The following is a 19,755-nucleotide window of genomic DNA, read 5'->3' as shown; positions in this document are numbered from 1 at the left end:
TCTATGATTCTATGATTCTATGATTCTATGATTCTATGATTCTATGACTCTATTATATGATTCTCTCTGTTAGAAAGGAGATGTAATATGAGGGAAAATGTTTGGTTCCACTGGGCTCGGTGCTCTTCCTCATGCACAAAACATACAGAAGTGGGCTTGCCATAGCAGCAAAATGGCCCCATGAGTGTATGAGAAGAGCAAATTGAAGCTAAAATTGTATCTTAAGCTGCCAAGAGCCAAAGAAACAGCTCTCTGTTCTCACCTTCCTTCATCAGCACAACTGGTTGCATCTCCTCAGCAAGGAGTGAAGCATCCTTGTCTGCACTGGATTTAGTTTAGAAAATTACGTTTTACTCCTTTATTCTTTTTCCCTGAAATTCCAGCATGACACAGTGTGGATGTTTAGTTCTAATTCTGAGTTTCCTGAGCAGCATTCCTGTAGGGGTTTTTTTTGTCTTTTTTTTTTTTTCTTCCCATTTCGCTATTTTTCTGTATGTGGCACTCCAATGCTATCCTTCATTTCTTTTCCATTTTCCACATCTTTGTTTTGATGTAGAACTCCTGATAAATGAAGACATCCTGGCTGAGCTTTAGTGATCAGAAGAACACAATGCCCCATCCCTGGAGGCACTCAAGGCCAGGTTGGATGGGGACCTGGGCAGCCTGAGCTGGTGGAGGGGAGCCCTGCCCATAGCAGGGGTTGGGGCAGCGTAGGCTTGCAGGCCCAAACCAGACCCTTCTGTGGTTCTGTGATTCCATCATTCTGATTCTATTATTCTGTGATTGATTCTACTATTCTATGAAAACTTGGGTATGGCTTCCTGTGTGATGTCTTACTGGAACAAAAACTGCCCCTGTGTTGTTCCTTTGCCCCATCCCAGGTGCATAAGAAAGATCTTGCAGAAATCCCAGCTGGGATGTTGCCAGCAGAGGAATGCCCCTGTATCACCAAACCCCAGAGTTCTGTCAGTGGGATCTGGCAACGGAAGAGACCCCCGTCCCAAGATGTTCACGTTCTGCGGAACGACCATTTTGATACTCAGCAAACTTTCGCGTGGTGACAACATCTGCCAGCCTGGAAAATCCACACCAGAAACTTGGCAAGATTCTTGCTCCGTTTGTCACGATTTCGGTGGCCCGCATCCCTCTCTCCTCTCGCTGGGACTCACACTGACGGAGAAACAGCTGAACTCTGCATTCGGAGGAACGCATCAAAGCCCCGGCCCGTCCTGGCAGCCGTGGTGTCAAAGGTTGCTGTGAGCACCTCCCCGGGTGCCCGGTGGCTTTGTGCGAGAGGGCGGCCCCAGCAGATGGCCCGAAAGCGCCCCTGGTCCAGGCAGAGAGGGACGGCAGCACGGAGCCATAGATGTCTCATTAGCAAACGGGGGGGGGGGGAAGCAAGGATGAGAAAAAAAAGATAAAAAGAATACACAAAGCCATTTACATATTTACATTGTTTCTCCCTCATTTTAGATTCTCCTTTAGCTGAAGTGTCAGTGTGCTTGCTTTTCTCCTTCTGTTTGTATGTTTACTTGTGCTAAATAGATTATGGTAATCAGGCACATAAATGCATGCAAGTGTTATTATGGCATTTTAATCACAGAGTTTTTCACTGGAAGCCTTCATTAGAATTCTCATAATCTCACTTGTTAGTGTAACAAACAGCAATAAATGCCAAGGAACTCGGATTAAGTCAGAGACATTCAGACATTAAAGGAGGAATATGGAAATGCTGTGAAATCTCCGCATTATTTATTGAAATGTCACACAAACAGTTCAGGACTTTCAATATCTTACTCATTACAGGGATAGGGCACGCGGCCACCTGAAGATAGCAATTAGGGTTTTTTAGGTAGTACAGCAACCATATGTCTCTCATAGATCTTCTCCAACTTGGCTGCACTCACAGCTGCCCGGTGGACAGTTAGGCTCTGTGATCTTAAAGGTCTTTTCCAACCTTAGTTGTTCTATGATTTCTAACTTTGTATTTACGGGTGAAGTCGAGCCCTGAGGCACTTAGATGGGGTAGGGGGACCCTGGGCCTTCTCTGAGGGGATTCCCTTCTGCTGCAGGGATGGAGTGCTGATAACACTGCAAAGAACAGAAAACTGCTGCTTTTTGCATGCAAGTCCGCCAGTCAGTTTCATACGGCATCATATAAAGGCCACCTCCTACTCATGAATATGCACAGAACTCTGCCCTCTTGGGAGTGGGGGGTGCAGGGCCTGGCCCCACGCCACTGCCGATGTAAAACACTTGAGCAGCAAAGTTATTCAAAGTGTCTTTTTTTACCCTTTTTGCTTTTGTGTTTTCCCCTTTCAAGAAGCAGCAGGAAAATTGAATGCAAAAAGCGAATGCAGTCATATTGGATTTCCCACCATTGGCATCACTGTGTGGCTCTTGCATCCATTTGAGAAATACCCTCCCAGATGTGGGCAAATAAGATGCTGAAATAGAAGAACAGTGTGAGCTGGGAATGGGCTGCTCTCATGCCTTCAGCATCAGCCCCAAAGTTAAACTCTGTGTAGCTGTTGATCACTGTCAGCAGTCACATAGCGTTTTTAATGCTGATTCAAGTGCACAGAATTCATGTGGGTTATCTGAAGTACAAGTATTTATGCTCTGAATCTGAAGTTTTTGAGGTCTTTTGCTCTCCCCCTGCTAAAATGCAAACCATCCAGAAGGGATTTATTCTTCATAGAAACTTATGCGAAGGTGAGGCCACTTTGTTCCAAACCACTCCCTTGAAGCCCTGAGGAAATCTCTCTGCAGAGTGATGTGTAGAAACATTTTCATAGAATCATACATTCATGAAGGTTGGAAAAGACTTCTATGATCACCCAACCGTTCAGCCTATTCCCCCCATGTCCACTGTCCACTGTCCACGTCCCTCAGTGCCACATCCACATGGCTCTTGAATACCTCCAGGGATGGTGACTCCATCACCTCCCTGGGCAGCCAATTTTGTAAGATCCAGCTGCCTTTTGGCCCCTTCAGTGCTTCAGGAGGCCTTCTGTGCCCAGCAGATGAGCCCTCCTGGTTTGCTTTAGGTTTTTGCCACATCTTTTTGGAAATTGGCTCTGATTCTGTGCATTTTCCATCACAATGCTCCACAGACAGCCCTTCAACAAGCTCCTAAGATACTTCTCGCTCAGCAGAGATTTTATATATTTTCAGAAAGAAAAATAAAGAGCAGAAATTCTTTGCCTTCGGTAACATTCTGGCAGAGGTTTTGATCTCTTGCACGGCATGCTGAAGTTATTACCTTGGGCTCTTTGTGTTATTCCTGCTGCGTGAAGCCTCCTTCCGTTGAGCCACCAACCCTGTCAGCTGGAGCCTAGTGCACCTCAGCTGAATCACACAGGACAAGGCTCTTGCAGAAGGTGCTGAGGGATCTCCTTGCCAAACCCCAAAGGCTTCCTGCCCTTTTGGGGCCGCCTCTAGTGATGGCTTCACCCCATCTGCATGCAAAGGTGCAAGGGGCCATCTAGACAGGACAGGTGCTAACCTGTTCCAGTAGATTTGCATCCAGCAAAGTCTCACTTCCTCAAAAGAAGAAAGATGTAGAAATCTGATCCTAAGGTCTACCAGCAAGGGCTTGAGTGATTCTGGTTGCCCAATTCTTCACTGCAGGGGCACACTTGGGTGATTTGGTGCCTGGCATATGCAGCCCCTGAGGTCACTGGGTGGTCAGGGTTGGGGCATGCTCTGCCTCCCCCTTCCTCTAGCTATGTTAATTGCCAGCTGAGCTTATTCAGGAGTGGGTTGGACATGCTTCTCTGGGGCTGCCTGCATTCCTTGCAGGGAAGCGGGTCTGCTCAGCCTCAACAACTAGTGATACACACCAGTATGAGGTGCTGGGTGAAAAGCAGGGGTTTCTGCTGTGTGACAGCCCTGGGCCTGCCTGGCTGCTCCCCTTTTTGGAGTTCCCCTGGCTCTCCCTGGACAGGAGGCCTCTTTTTTTCCGCCTTCACTCTCGTTTTCTTGGGCTTCCTGGGTGGTGGTGGAGTTGTGATGTCTTGAATACCAATAGTGAAGCCGAACATATGTGAACCTTTCCTAATCCTGCTAATCTTCCTTCAAAAACCTTTCTGAAAGTGTAGGCAACATCCAGATTTAAAAAAAAAAAAAAAAAAAAAAAAAAAAAAGCTACTGAGCATTTTAATGACAAATAATCTTTGTAAAGGGGGAGGGGTTTTTTGCCTCAGCTGGAGATGGAGCTTATGAACTACAGCAGGTAGAAATAACTGCTGTATTACCTCATGTAATCTCCACTATTCAGGGTCAGATTAGGCCTGAATGCGAGATGAAATAGACTTCTCTTTTAAACTGGGGACTTTGTCCCCACAACGGCTATTAGGCAGTAATTAGTTGTGACACAGAATTACCAGGCACACAATGGCGACCGGAGCCTTGCAAGTCCTTTGAAACGGGTTGGAGGAGCTGAATAGATGCTACTCGCTATTTTTAAGCTCTTCTCAGATGTAAGCGTCAGTCACTTCCCTCCTTTGCACTTCTCCTGCCTTAAACACTGTCTCTGTGAGACCAGGAGCTGGTGGCAGCCAAAGTATTTAAAGATTTCCACCAGCCATCATCCAGCATTGGGCAGGAGAGCTGATACATATGGATCGCAACTGCTGTACGCCATAAAACTATTAGAGAGTGCCCAAAGGAGGGCTACAAAGATGGGGAAGGGTCTGGAGGGCAAGGTGTATGAGGAGCGGCTGATCAAACTGGCCCCTCGCTGTGCTCAGCGCAGAGCAAGAAGCTGAGGGGAGGCCTGATGGCGGCTGCAGCTCCTCACAGGGAGCGGAGGGGCAGCGCTGAGCTCTGCTCTGTGTGGCAGCGACAGGGCCCGAGGGAACGGCATGGAGCTGCGTCAGGGGAGGGCAGCTGGGGGTCAGGGAAAGGGGCTGCACCACAGGGCGGTGGGTGAGGAATGGGCTGCACGGGGCTGTGGGCACGGCCACCAGTGATGGAGCTCAAGGAGCGTTTGGACAACGCTCTGAGATGTGGGGTTTGGATTTTTGAGTGGTGCTGTTTGGAGCTCAGAGTTGAATTTGATCCTTGTGGAGCCTTCCAGCTCAGGACATTATACGATTCTATCATTCTCCATTACTGTCATTAGTGGTGATCATGTTGGGATGGCTTAGGCCTTGCACCGGCACTTGGGGTTCTGCAAGAGCTTTGAAAGGGGGAATGAGATGCATCATAGAGATGTGACAGGCCAGTGTCAGGCCATCCTTTAGTGATGCAAGTGACCCAAAGGTACCCGCATGCCACCGGATGCACCACACATCTCCAGCAGCCTAGGCCTGGCACGGGCGCTGGAGCTGTCCCAGAGTTATTCAGAGAAGAGACCGGACCTGGGCCTCAGTAATATAGATTGCAGCCAGATGTGAATGAAAACATATAGGAACTGGGAAATTAATATCGAGAGTTCAATCTCCATGCTTCTGCCAGTGCAGAGATGAAGGATTGCGCTGCGAGTCTTCAATCTACTCAGCAATGCCCCAACTCTGTTGCATCGGGCCTTTGCAGAGGCAGCTCTTGGCAAAGCGCTTGTTCAGCAGTATTGTGACAAATGGGTTTATTCTTGGTTCCAGCCAGCAACTGAAGGGTCTTACAAAGGCTGAGCTAGGAAGCAGGAGGAAATCTCTTCCCTACCTGCCTGGTCCTGGCATGCATGCTGCACCCAGGTGCTTGCAGCCAGCAGGGCATTGCAAAGGGACTGCAGTGCTTGGGAGGCATTGGACATCGAGATCCTCTATCCCCAGAAAAGAAATATGCAGCACAGGGATGACTCAAACACACTTTCAAACTTGAGAAATGTTTTCAGTGTGTACCTATACTAGAACCTCTGCTCTGCCCTGTGCGTTGTTCTCAAATTGAATTGGGGGCACAGCATCTCCATAAGGAAGGTGCTCACTTGCAGAGGGAGGGGAGATCTGTTCTCATGCACTTTTGCTATCCTTTAAAGGACCCTCTGAGCACATTTCAGCATGGAGACAAATTGTACCAGGCAGTTAAATTAAAAACAAAAGACTGAGTTTTATTACCCTTCCCCATGCTAAAAAGTGCCTCATTCCTGAAGTAGTCCTGTTGATGTCCAAGCCAAGCGAAAACTCCAGAAAGAGAGATGAACAGAACTGGCAACATGATGCAATACTCAGGGCTGTGATTTCTTTCTTTCCTCCAACTCCCCTCCCCCCATAAAATTCACTGATGTTGGGATCTTTGATGTAAGTACATACTAGTGTAAGATTTGTTTTTTCCTTGGGCATTGGTGTTAATCAAGTGAAAACATTCAAATACGTCTAGAAAGAAAAAAAGAAAAGAGAGGAAAATTTAGGCTTAATGTCAGCATTTCCCTTCATAAGATCTGGAAACAAATCTGCTCTTCCTGGAGTGAGTGGGCATTTTGCTGGTAGCTTTGGCAGATGCCATTGGGCCCCTCTCACCATCAAACACATTGTTTTCCCCTTATCCAGGTGTGCATTTCAGTTAATGGCCAAACTAGTGGTGTACTTCCCGGCCCACTGGCAGTACTGCCTGTCTGACTTCCTGGCAACCGCTGGCCTTGACTTCCCATGTCAATCTCAAGAAGTCTTGACTCTGCAAAGCCATTACTCCTCTATCTGTGCTGCAGTATTGGCATGGGCAGTGATTTGGCTCCTGTGTGTGCCTCCTTGAGATCAGTTTGGTGGCTCATTTTACAAAACCACAGAATCATGGAGGTTGGAAGGGACCTCAGGTAGGTTTTGAATGTCTCCAGAGAAGGCAACTCCACAACCTCTCTGGCAGCCTATTCCAGTGCTCTTCCCCCCCGCACAGTAAACAAGTTTTTCCTCATGTTCAAGTGGAACTTCCTATGTTCCAGTTTGTGCTCATTGTCCCTTGTTTTGCTACTGGGCACCACCAAATCCAGAGCCTGATCCCATCCACTTCTCACCCACTGATTAGATATTTATAAGCAGTCTTCTCCAAGCTGAAGGTCTCTCAGCCTTTCCTTATAAGGGAGATGCTCTGGGCTCATCATTTTTGTGGCCTTCCACTGGACTCTCTCTAGCAGTTCCTGGTCTTTCTTGAACTGAGGAGCCCAGAACTGGACACGGTACTTTGTGGATGTGGCCTTATGAGGGCAGATTGGAAGGGGAGTAATGTCTTCCTCAAACATACTGGCTATAATATTTTTAATGCCCCCAGGATGCCACTGGCAGTTGCATTGTTTCTTAAAATTTCTCACAGTTCGGGAATTTCTGGATTACCTCCTTGATAACTCTTAATAAGCTCTTGCTAACCATGTGGGGCTGAAAATCCAGCTGGAATGCATAGGGCATCCTTCACCCGTGTTTAAAAGCAGCCACAAGTACTGGACCTCCCTCATCCCACCTACCCTATATGGGACACACAGGATGATGCTCCATGCCTCAGTGGGGATGCTCCTACAGACCCAAGCCCTTCCACTGCAAGGGATGCTCATCCCACCACCACCCAAGGGGAAGGTGACCTCTGCCTGTGTCCCAGCCCCTCGCCTCAGTGACTAGGTGCTGTCTTAGCCTCTATCAACAGGTACTAAATATGTCAGGGACTGCGGCAAGAATTCAGGGATCTTCCCTCAAAGGTTTTGTTGATTTATCTTTGCTATAAATCTATTTCTTTTGAGTGATCTGAAATTGATTTCAGGCTCATTCCTCCGTTCCTCCATTTGGTTGTAATTTGGGATGTCAAGGAAATTGTGTTGAAAGAAGAAGATGAGCTGATATGAAAAGGGATTATCTGTCCCATATGGGCAGAAGATGCTGGTGCGGGGGAGGAGGGAAAAGAAAATGTTTGTCTCAACATGTTTGCACATGTGCAGTGCTGAGCATGAGTGGTCTTCCAAGAGCAGAGGAGAAATTAAAAGAAAACACTTAGCTCTATAGAGCGAAGTTAGTGGCTTCGTTAAGCTAAGACCATCCCTTGAGCAGGGAAAGACACATAGGCAAGTGTTCTCTTAAACAAAATTTAAATAACCAGCGTGACCTGTTTCAGTATCAGACGAAGCCTTTTGCTTTCTGAGGAGACATGCACAACCGAAAGAATAAAAGCTTTCTTTTGTAGAACTGTTGGAAAATTACAAAGTGTGATTTGAGAAAAGTTTCTCTCTTTTTTTGTTTCGTTTTTCAGCTGGATTGACTGCATAGCAGAAGTTCTGAATACTGAGACAACTTTTGAGTCTATATTTTGCAGATATGTATTGCTCGGAGAAAAAAAAAAAAGGGAAAGAAACTGTTCCGTATGCCTTATCTCATGCTGATTTTCTGCATGCTTGTTGAGAAGGGCATGGCAAGTTTGTCATGTCTAGGAGACCCTCTGCTCTTGCAGTCTTCTCTCCCTGTCACCACCCCAGTGTTGCGACTGTCAGGGCTGGGTGGTGAGGTGGCTGCCACACTGTCACATGAAGTGACCCTCGCAGGGAAATAGATGTTTAATTGATGCTGTTTTCCACAACTCAACCTCCTTGCATGAATGCCATTTGGATATGGAGAAAAAGTGAGAGCAGAAATACGTGTGAATATGTTTTCAGCAGGGAGGAGGGAAAGTCTAGCTGTGGCTCTACCAGTTTATTTGGCAGCCTTGGTACCCACAAAACAATCAACCCACTCTGGTCTTCCTGGAAGGGCTTCTCGGACCAGCAGCAGGGAGGTGAGCAACCCACCCTTTAAGTTCATGTTCATGGTATCCTCCAGACTGCATGTACTTCCAGTAGAAGTACTAGACAGGCTTAACATTTCCAACTGGTGTCTTGTTGATGGCAGTGATCAGAAGAACCAACGTTCTTGCTGGCTGAGACCTTGGTGTTGTTCCTGCAAGGGTTGATGCCTTCTGTAGACCACCTTCGGTGTAGGCTGGCATTCTTCAGGCAAGTCCATGTTTTTTTGCAGCCTAACTCTGGAAACCATAGCAGCCACACAATGTTCAGCTGAGACCTTTGTTCCTTGGGAATAACTATCAAGGGCATCCGGAGTGGGTCAAGACTTGCTTCTGCATTGGTTTGGCGTTAGTGTGGGACAACTTTCCTGCCTGCAGGGCTGCATGGGAACAGAGTCCAGGCTAAGATCTTCTATGCCATGGCTGTCCCTACCAAAACTCACCCTTGTCCTGTAAGTGGACACTGGTGCTGGGACCACAACTGCTGATCTTTGTAGTTGTAACACCTGACTCCTGTCTCTGACAGTCCCCTTGTCTGCACCATCCAGCATGGGATGTTTATACTAGGGCTCAGTTGAGAGGGCATCTCCTCACAGGTTCTCATCCCCACTTCCTATCTATCTCCTAGCTCCTGTCCCCGAGTGGCAGCTGTTGATTCAAGTGAAGAGGAGGTGATGTGTGGTCCTGCCTAGCATGCAGCATAGTGCAAGCTGGGAGTCAGTCTTCTACATTCATATGCTTCTTCCCCTTTTCCCTGTCTTTCTCCTAGAGTGGAGCCAGGCTGCATTTGCTTCCCCAGTGTTCCCTCAACTGATTTCCTAACGTTGGCATTCAGGATGCTCTTGCATTGGCAGAGCACTCTTCATCTTGAGGATGTAGGGAATGGTCAAAAAAAATTGAGCAAAAGGGCACTGAAAAAGGTAATAAAAATGCAATATGAAGTTCAGAAAGGATGGTGGTGTGTTCTAGTGCAAACCCTGCATTTACTTGCTAGGAGGAAAAGTGATATTGTTGACATGAAGAAATCATTTTCTAGGAGTAAGACATGAAGCCAGATTGTCCATGCTAGCACCATGCAGTCTGCCTGCTCCATTGGGTGATAAAGCAGAACAAGACAGCGTATTCCTGTTTGTTTGCTCTTCCTTGCTGGGGCCAGTGTGCCCCGCTAAAACTGAATCTGGATGTGGAAGGACAAACCAGCACTTTCCTTGGAGCCTCTGGCTGGGGGCATTTCCACACAGGCTGTGACATGCCAGCTTGAGAGAGGTGGGCATCTGTCTCAGGACTGCCTCTACTCATGGGGGTGCCATGCAATTCTCCAGTCAGCCAGGGCTGCAGCACTGAGAGAGCATGGCCAGAAAGCACATCAAAGATGGACTCAACCCTTCCCACTTTATAGCTTCTCACCAGTGATGGTGATTAGAGGCTGCAGAACTGTGTGCCTTCTTAAACCTTACCACTATTGCAATAAATAACAACAACAGCAAAATAATAATAAAAAGAGGAAAAATTTAAAATGTAATAATATCTATTTGCATCGTGTGGAAGAGCAAATTTGGCAGTGGTGGTTGGTGCTCATCCTGCTGTTTCCAAGCTCAGCAGTTCCAGGTCCTGCTACTGTGGGACAATTCATTGCCTTCGGGCTGGTGGTGCCTACACCAGCACAGAGGTGCAAGTTGGAGACCTGTGTGTAGTTGTGACCCGGGGGCTTGAGCCCGTCCTGGCTCTTCACAGCAGAAACTCTCCAGGAGATGTTAGCTGGCTGCATTAAAGTACACCTGAGCTATTCGACAGAGCTGTCCACAACCACATCTTGTGTGAGCTTTGGTGTGGACACAAGCAGCTTCCCCAGGGCTTGGTCACCAAGGCAGCCTGCAAACTGCCTCTCGGAGTTGCTAAAGATGAGCCGTTCTGGCCAAGATCCAGAGCAGTTCAGACCATTTAAGCAGGTGGATTTTGAGAGGTATAGATGGAGTTGGAAGGGTTCCCTTTTTCTGGGCATTGATGTTGGCATTGTTCCCAGGGACGCCATGCAATTTAACTACATGCCTTCAGATGTGGGGAATACACAGCCATTGCCTGTGGGCATTTTTCTAAGATTGTATGGGCATAGCATCGCTTCTGCAGAGCAGTTGGAATGAAGAGGAGAGCGGTCTGTTCTTCATGCTGCACAGATGTGATCCAAAACTGATAGTGTTGTCTTCCTGGACATCACATTATAAGCCCTGTGTCTCCAGGCTGGGAACAGTTCTCTAAATAAACACCCATCTGTTAAGATGGCATCATGCCCACTCTCAAGTTGGTGTGATGTTGGCCATAGGGCATAAATACCAAGTTACCATGAGCTTACAAGAGCATCCTGTGTAACCATCTAAACAGCTTCCATCTCTGGACTCTAGTACCAGCCAATACTGTAGCCTTGACATCGTCTTCTTTGGGCTTTCTCCCATAAGTTACAGCTTAAGATGGAGCACCTCAAGGCACAGCCTTGCCAAAAATTTGCCAAAATGGTGGCTTTAGGTTTGGGTTCTTTCTCACAAATAGCCACCAGTCCAAGGAGGACCTACTCCTTCCCTATAGTTTGCAACAGACAATATCTGTATGTGTGAGACTAAATACCTCTGAGTCAGATTAACCTGCTTGATGCACCTGTCCCTCCTCCCAGATGACCACGTATTGGTCGTGACCAGCACTAAAATGGGAACCAAGCAGAGCTCGCTTCAAGGAAGAGCCGGTGCTGCAGGGGGCCTGAAAGAGCTTCTTTTTCCCTCTTGAAGCATTACTAGAAAAGCAGTCCAACACTTCTTTGGGCTTGGCAAGCATGGGGTAAAAAGGGAAGCCAAAAGAATTGTACCAGCAATGTTAATGCTTAGTGCACTGAGGAAACTTTTGGTATTTCTCATAAACCATGATCGTTACGTGCCTACAGCAGCCAAAGTATATAATTGTCATGATGCTGTCATTACTGCTCTGGAGCTGGAATTTGGTCTAGGTCCAGTTATAGTAATGAGATGTAATGTAATGTATGTAATGTATGTAATGATGTGATGTGATGTAATGTATAGTAATATGATGACATATGAGCAACTTTCAGAAAAGCATTTAGGATTATATTTACCTGATATCTATCAGATGTTTATCAATCTCAAGCAGAACACGGTATCTCTAAAACAACATCTTGAATTTTTCATGTCCAAAGTTGAGACGCTTTAATTTTTAAAGCTTTACTTAAGTGTTTTTGATCTAAGATCTCTCTCTTGGCATGTCTATGTGCTTGTGAATTTGTCAACAGGGCTTTGCATCAAAGAGGTTCAACTTTTAATACCTATGCTGATGTTACTCTGTGCAAAGAGAGGGTTTTTTGTTGTTGTAGTTTGGTTTACTTTACTTTTCTCTTTGGGGAAGAATAGAAGTCAGTAACTGTGCGATGTCTTCTTCGGAGATGCAGAACTTCCTACCAAACCTGTTACTATTCCTTGCATAACAAAACATGGATTGACAATGTACTTCTTTTAAAGACATTTCTAACAGCCCTTAGTATTTAATAAATGATGGCATCACCTTTTTGTTGTTGTCAGCTACTTGTATTAACGCATCTGTTTGGACTATTGCACCATATTGTCAGTGCACACAACATAGAACAGACACAACATTTTTAAAAGGAGAGACTGTTTTTCTTGCAAGTAATAATAGGGTTGGGCAATAAAATGATCCAGCCACTGATCTGCGTAAAATCCTTCTGCTGCAAGCCTGAATGTGCCTTTCCCAACGCGTGACCCAATGGGAGTAAAGGCTCCTAATTTATTGGAGGGGTACTCTTTCAGGTTTTGTTTTATTGGTAATTTACAATGCTGAATGCCCTCATATTCACCTTCCCCTCCTCTCAAGTAGGTGAACACAATGTAATTGTCTTGGTTTCAGAGAAAAGGATGCTTTCTCTGAGCATGCCCCATTAATTGGAAAACAGCGTACAACTGACAGGAGCGTGGTGGGTGTGATTATCAGCGCTGGATGAGAGCCATTAACAAAATGGAGAGTGTCATCTTCAGAGCACAAATATTTTCCCTAACTATAATACCCTCTCGAGGGGACCTGAAGTGGACCTGCATTGTCACATGCACTCCCAGTCATGCCGCCAATCATTTTTTGCCACTGCTGTGGTTTTCAGCAACCCGCAAGAGAACAGGAGCAGGGCAGCCCGCAAGATCCCAGCACTTACTGACCATTGTACTCCACCTCCAGACAAAGCATCCTCAGCCTTTCTCCGCACGCCTGGAGAGCTCCATCAGCCACCCAAAGCCCCAGCAGCAGTGCTCCAGCTCCGTCCCGAGATGCGTTTCCAGGATCCGAGAGGTTTTTTGCCGAGCCCGTTTTGTGTCGATGCCTTCCCCTTTTTGTTCCCCTCCCGGCAGAACAGAGGATGGGTTTGTCACCCTGAATCGGGAGGATTGTTTCACATCATCGGGCCATTCATGCTCTCCCCTCCCCTGTTGTAAAACACCAGCGCTCGCCCGGGAACAGTGGGGGCATTGTGCAGCGGCACGATACCACCCAGATTTTACCTCGGTGCTCTCCGATCCCTGGTTTTGTTCCCCCTCAAAAGAAAGCATTTGCTCGGGGGAGGGGAGGGGGTGTTCCTATTGCTTCCATTAACATGGAGGTTAAAGGAAAGATTGATGGGAGAAAGTTCACCTAGAAAACCAGGATAAATTTCTGGCTGGCCAAGGCCAGTTGTTTCATTGTCCAGGGGCCATGTTTTTTGTTAATTATCTCTCACTCTCTCCTTTTATCGAGGAAGCTGGCAGCAAAGCTCGGAGAAAGGAACAGGATATAGAGGTCAGCGGGTCCCACTTGGCCACCTAGGTGTTCCCTTTTAAATGCTAAAGGCGAGTGAAGAGTGGGGCGAGAATTTGGGCCTGGGGTGGGGAGGGGGGACTGCCAACCCATAACAGGGGTAGCCCCCTCATTCATGCCCCAGCGCCCACTGCTGTCCCCCAGAAAAAAAAAAAAGAAAAAAAGAAAAAAAAAAAAGGAAGAAAGAGGAAAAGAAAGGCTAGAAGGGGAGTATTTCTTTTTTTCTTTCTTCTCGAAGGCAGGAAAGTTGCTTCGCACAAGAACATGTTGTCAAGGAAATAAACCTTAGCCAGGGTAGGCATTAAACACACAGCTGCTGGACTTGGCCAGGCCTTAGACACTGGTGGTAATGACAATGATGCTTAGTGGCAGCAAACCAGATCCAAACATAAATAGGGCTGCATGAAAGGAGAGGAAATGGAACAAAACGGTTCCTCGGGTACCACTGGCAGAGGAATAACATCAATTTCGATTAAAAAGCAAAAGAATTCTCCTGTTTCCACACATTAGTAAAGGCATGCAAATTCATAACTCACCAACAATGTACCTTTGAAATGCAGCTGCACCCCACAAACAGAGCCTTTCTGCGTGCAGAGAAGCAGCCCTGTTTTAAGCAGAAAGAAAACAACTATTGAAAAAGCCACAAGAGTCCGTGGCCGTGGGGAGGGTTGCTTGGGAGAGGTGGAGGAAACGTGTTCGGTCTGGCAGATGCAAGACACTGGCGTTTTCCACAGAAAGGAGCCTTCATTTCTGGTTGTCCTCCACAGGAGCGGCATTTCCTGGGATCCTCTGGCAGGCAGGCCTGAAGCGCCAGGCCTGGATGGGGTTTCCACCACCTGATGGGCCTGGTGGGACTGGAACAGCCCTGGGGTGGGCAGGACACTCCTGAAGCCCACCGCCCTGGTATAGGGCTGCTTCTCACAGAAAGGCTGGACCTGTTTCTGAGAGTATCCTGCACTTGGGAGGTTTTACAGGTATGGCAGCTAATTCCTACCAACAGCGTTTCATCCCCTCCAAGTCAGCTTACTGAACACACAGGGGATGTTGCTGTTTTAGCACGCAGACTTGGAGTCATGGGGACACCACCTGAGGAGGTTTCATGGCTTCTGCTTCACGGGTTGCCTCATGCATTTTGCAAACCTTTTACCAGAAATGCTCACTATAGGATTTATCTTCTTCATTTGATAGAAATTATCTGGAAAGAGGACAAGGCAAAGCCTGTCATGGAACAGTGTGGCATTTATACCCAGCAGACAATACCACAGTTATTGGTCAATGGTAAAAATAAGTGGTTGTCTGTTGCTTTTTAGCCTCTAAACTGATGGAAAGGCTCTTGCCTTGTTTTACTGTCCACAGTGGTGACAGTTGGGTCACCATCTGGGCCCATGAGCCCTGTCAGCCTTCAACGACTCTGGGATGAGCATGGTTTCGCAGCCTTTCCTGGAGCTCCTTGTGTGGTGAGGAATGATTTGAGGGGGCTTGCTTGGGCCCCCACAGGACAGACAGGGATGAACACCATGGGTCTACTGCAGGGATACGGTGGTGAGGACCAGCAGAGACATGTCATCCATTGGTGCTATTGGAGGACCATCCTTGGCTCATCAGAGGAAAGATGAGCTTTGACTCCAGTACAGCAATGGAAATCTGGGAGCTGGTCTTGAAACATTCTGAGGAGCTAAACACTGAGCTGTGTCTGCATGCAGCGATTCAAAAAGACCTCCTGATGTGACCGAGCAGAAAACTGGTGCACAGGGCTCTACTCAACAACAAGGAAAGGGGTCTGATGGGGAGGTGTGGGGATGGGAGACTCCCAGGGCTGAGGTCTCCACAGCCTTTACCTTCACCTGACCCTAACAACTGGCGAGTGAGGCCAGATAAAAATTGCCCCCAGGGACCTGTACAGAGAAAGAAATCAGCCTGGTTATGGCTGTGTGTGGCTGGCCAAGGAGCTGCATTTCTCCCTGTTAGATGTCTCTAGGCATGAAGAGTGTGCTTTGTCTCACTGGAGAAGGAAAGCAAATGCTGTCAAGCTGCAGGGGGTACAGATGGGGACAGCTTGACATTTGTGTAAGACAGGGTCAGGACATCGAGTCATCCTGGTGTGCTGTGTGCTGCTCTGCTGCTCTGCCAAGATGCAAATGAGAGCTGCAAGACGGTGGGGGGCCCATGGGAGAGCCCACCTGGCTCAGTGTCTGAGCTCTCCAAGGGAAGCTGGGGCGGCCACAGTGGGGGAGAGCCCCTGCCATGCTGGACCATGCTGCTGCCACTCTTGCAGCAACAGTGTAGGACTTGGCTCCTCAAGGCAGGGACTGAGGCGATGTCTGGGAGAAGATATGAGACCTGTCATGCTGTGATAGCAGTGATGAGCCATCAAGGGCTTGATCTTCTCATCCATTTCCTCCCAGGGTGCAAAGACACATGCTGGGAGGGGACAGTCAGACTCACCTCCCTGCCCAACCTGTGTTAGCATCTACATATTGTGGGGATACAGTCAAGACTTTCCCAGCTGTCCGGTTTGCAATGAGGTATGTGTGGGAATAGCTTTATGACACCGCCTTAGAAATGTGAAAATGCAAATTTTTTCCTTCAGCCCTTAAAGACCTCTCACCACAAAAATGTTGTGCAACTCCTGATTTGGCTGGCATCACCTGCTGCCTTTTTGCAGGCTTAGCTTTCATTCATGCACTTTAAGAACTGAACATACTGTTTGCATCCTCTAGACATAACGTTTGGGTTTCTTTCCTCTTTGCTGTGGGTTTTGCTCATCATTGTTTGGCTATCTGTGATGATGCCCTTGATGTACTGTGTGGTTTCCATGCACAGAGGAAGCCTCTCTGGGGCTCCATGTAGGATAGGTGCTCCAGAGCTAGGTGGGCCTGATCCACAGCTACATGATCACTGGGTGTAACCTGGGGAAAACCTCAGGAGTCTGGAAATACTCTCACAGCATTTACCTCATTTTCACAGTGCTGCACTGCTTCCATGGTAGCTCTTCTTACAACCCCCAGGTATTTTTCAGCAGGACTATGCTCAATCCTTTCATCCCCCAGTTTGTATTGGTAGCGAGGGTTGCCTCAACCTAGGCACAAGATCTTCTATTTGGATTTTGTTGAACCTCACAAGGTTCACTTTGGCCCATTGCTCAAGCCTGTCTAGGTTCCTCTGGATCCCGTCCCTCTGGTATGTTGACTGCACCCCACAGGTTGGTGTTATCAGCAAATTTGCTGAGGGTGCATTTGACTCCACTATCAATGTCATTTATGAAGATCTAATGAGTATTGGTACCAGCTCTGACCCCTGGGGGACACCACTTGTCACTGATCTCTATGCAGACACTGAGCCTTGCACTCTCACTTGCTCTTTTTCCCTTTCTTTCTTACATGTCTCCATGTAATCGATTTAATTTCCTCTCAGTAGTTTGGAAAGTCATATCTCTTTGTTTCATATAAGCTTGTTTTATTTTACTTTGTATTTTTCTAGATAGCTTTGAAAACTTGCTAGATTTCTTTTTCTTATTGACTCATGAGAAGGTCTGATGTCAGCCTGAAGGGACGCCCCAATCCAAGAGTCAATAATTTGCTTCTTTTAAAGCCTTTATCACTTTGTTATGCATCTCTTAAAATAGAGAGAGGTCTGAGTGGTGGCTCACACAGCCTGATTATAATCTTGATCGCTCATTTCAGACTGAGGAAGTGCTGTGCAAATACTCAACCAGAAATTCCATTCTCCTCCTGAACATTCCTCAGCAGAACAGTTTCAGCATATTTGCCTAGGTACTTAAATTAGTTTAATGTAGCTCCGAGGCTTGAGAAGGAAGCTTGCAGCTGCACTTGCTTCTACGTCTTTAGCACACTCAAAAAGCCCCACAGCAGATAGCATTTATCTGGGGTTAAACCATGGCTTTTGTGCACAAAAAGTACAGCAGAGAATAAAAACGACTGAGGGCAGCTGTAAATCTCTGACAGAATTATTCAGAGAGAGTGAACAAATCTACATCCCATCATAAAAAGGAAAATCATCTTCCTTTAAGAATAGGGAGATACTGAGAAGTCTTAAAGTATATTAGAACAGCTTAGAGCTCTCAATGTGGGGGAGAAACCTTGTATATTATCCACAGCGCTAAGGAGATTATCAATGGATTTCACTCCCCAATCCTTTTTACAACACCCATCTCATTAGAATGAGTAATAAAGATGACATCACGGGAAGGTCTAATTGATCAAAAAGAACTCACTTAAACTGTGTCCACTTTCACTTCTGCATTCAATACTGGGGTTTTTTTTGTTGTTGTTTTTTTCTTCCAGAAATTCAGCATTGGCTTTGATTGAGCAGTAGAAAAGTTTTAGTATCAAATCAAACTAACGTTCTTATTATGCAAAGCTTTTCCCAGTATTCTGCTTTGGTAAATGACCTCTATTAGCATGCAGATTGACTGGGGATTACCAGAAGGTTTCCCAAAATAATCATCAGAAAATGTCTTTATAAGGAGTACTTTCCCCCTCTGCCTGCGTGGCTTTAGCACCATGCTGTCCTCAGTCTTCTCTCCTCTTGCTCCTGTGTGATGGTGGCCAGCAGAGCCACACAGCTAGGCAGAGCAGGCCTTGTTTTCTGCCCCCAGATGGTCCAGATACTGCTGTTTTCTCTAGCTGCTCTCTGAATAGCCAGTTTGATTCCCAGTGGAAACGGTGTGTGAAATGCTTTAATGCAAACCAGTGGGAATTTCACCACTGATTCCCAAACAGTGAGGCTTTCACTCTATTCCTTACTTTGACACTATATAAAAGCTTGTGGAAGAGCAGATATATACAGTAAGTAGAGGGCATTTTATGTGCATGCTGTATCATTCTTGTAATCATTCCCTTTTAAATAAGGGAGGGAGAAATTCTGCCAAAACCCTGCCTTTCTCCAGCGTCTCACTTGAGTACCTTCAGCCCGTGAGTTTTCCCATTGGGTTCGTGTGGCACTTTTCATCGCTTGGCACATGAGTCTGAGATGGCTATGGAAGACACAGGAGGTGAAAACGCATACACATGCTCTTGGTGGTTAGAAAGAAAAAAACTGGTCATTAAAGACACTAGAAAAATGGACAGCTGTGCTTAGCAATGCAGAGAATATTGCATATTGGGCCAGGGAGAATTTTGAATTGTTTCAGAGCAAATGGAGCAACTTAACATCTGTATGTAACCAGCTCAAACTGTGTGCTGCTGTTTCTGCTGCCATCTTGGGGTTGGATGGGTGTTTTCCCACCACTCAATATTAGCTCCTAGTGCTTAAGAGTGCTTAAGAGTGCTGCCCTTGCTCACAGCAGTATCTACAGCCACCCATTTCCCCTCCAGGACAATGGGGCTGGGGCAAGGCTTTTTGAAACATGAAACTCTCAGCACCTGGTGATTTTGGCAGCAGAGGGACCAGGCATCCTCTTTAGCAAAACTTGATAGTGAGGGATGACACTGACTCACATCTCCCCCTTGGTCTCTACTTTATGGTAATGTACAGCTCCAAATCCCTGTGTTGCAGTATGGTCGTTTAAATGTCCCATGAGCCAAGTGAGGTTTCCCTTAGAATCATAGAATTGGAGAAACATAGAGCGTCTTTGGTTGGAAGAGACCTTAAAGATCATCTAGTTCCAACCCCTCTGCCATGGACAAGGTTGACTGTTTTGCTGATTGCCCATTTCATTCCTTGGAAGGCTGAGGGAAGACCTAGAGAATGTGTTCTGTGTCATCAGCAGAAGGGAACAAGTGTGGACAGTTTGGATCTTGCAGATCCAAAGCATGGTGAAAAGTGGTGAAGACAGGTCATACCTTGTGCTCCTGAGCTTCAAAAGAGCTTACCTGAGGCTGGAGCAAACTCTGTATATGTAGCCCAGATGAAGAAGTGAGGCAGACTACTGATGGCAGGGCTGCAAATCTGCAAATCTCTTCCACTACCAAACCTGTAAAGACTAGCTGGTGTGGTTTGTGCACCTGTCCCCTGAGCCTACTGAGCCCAGCATCCCAGCTTTCAGAACTGAAGCAAAATCTCAAAGCAGAGGCACCTAGATGCCACAGGGGACTTTCAAGTAAACATTATTATTGCTGCTAATTGCGCTTCTATCACACTCAATAATAAATATACTTTTTTATTAGTTAAGATTTGCAATGCAAGAGTGCACTCATTTGTTGCAGTTTTCTTAAGATCAAACAAATAAAAAAAAATGCAAGAGAA

The sequence above is a fragment of the Centrocercus urophasianus genome, unplaced genomic scaffold (assembly GCF_019232065.1).
Source record: "Centrocercus urophasianus isolate 14NV4802_14NV808 unplaced genomic scaffold, USGS_Curo_1.0 seq_12, whole genome shotgun sequence".
NCBI lineage: Eukaryota > Metazoa > Chordata > Aves > Galliformes > Phasianidae > Centrocercus > Centrocercus urophasianus.
The sequence above is the reverse complement of the archived record's forward strand: the minus strand, read 5'-3'. Positions refer to the sequence as shown.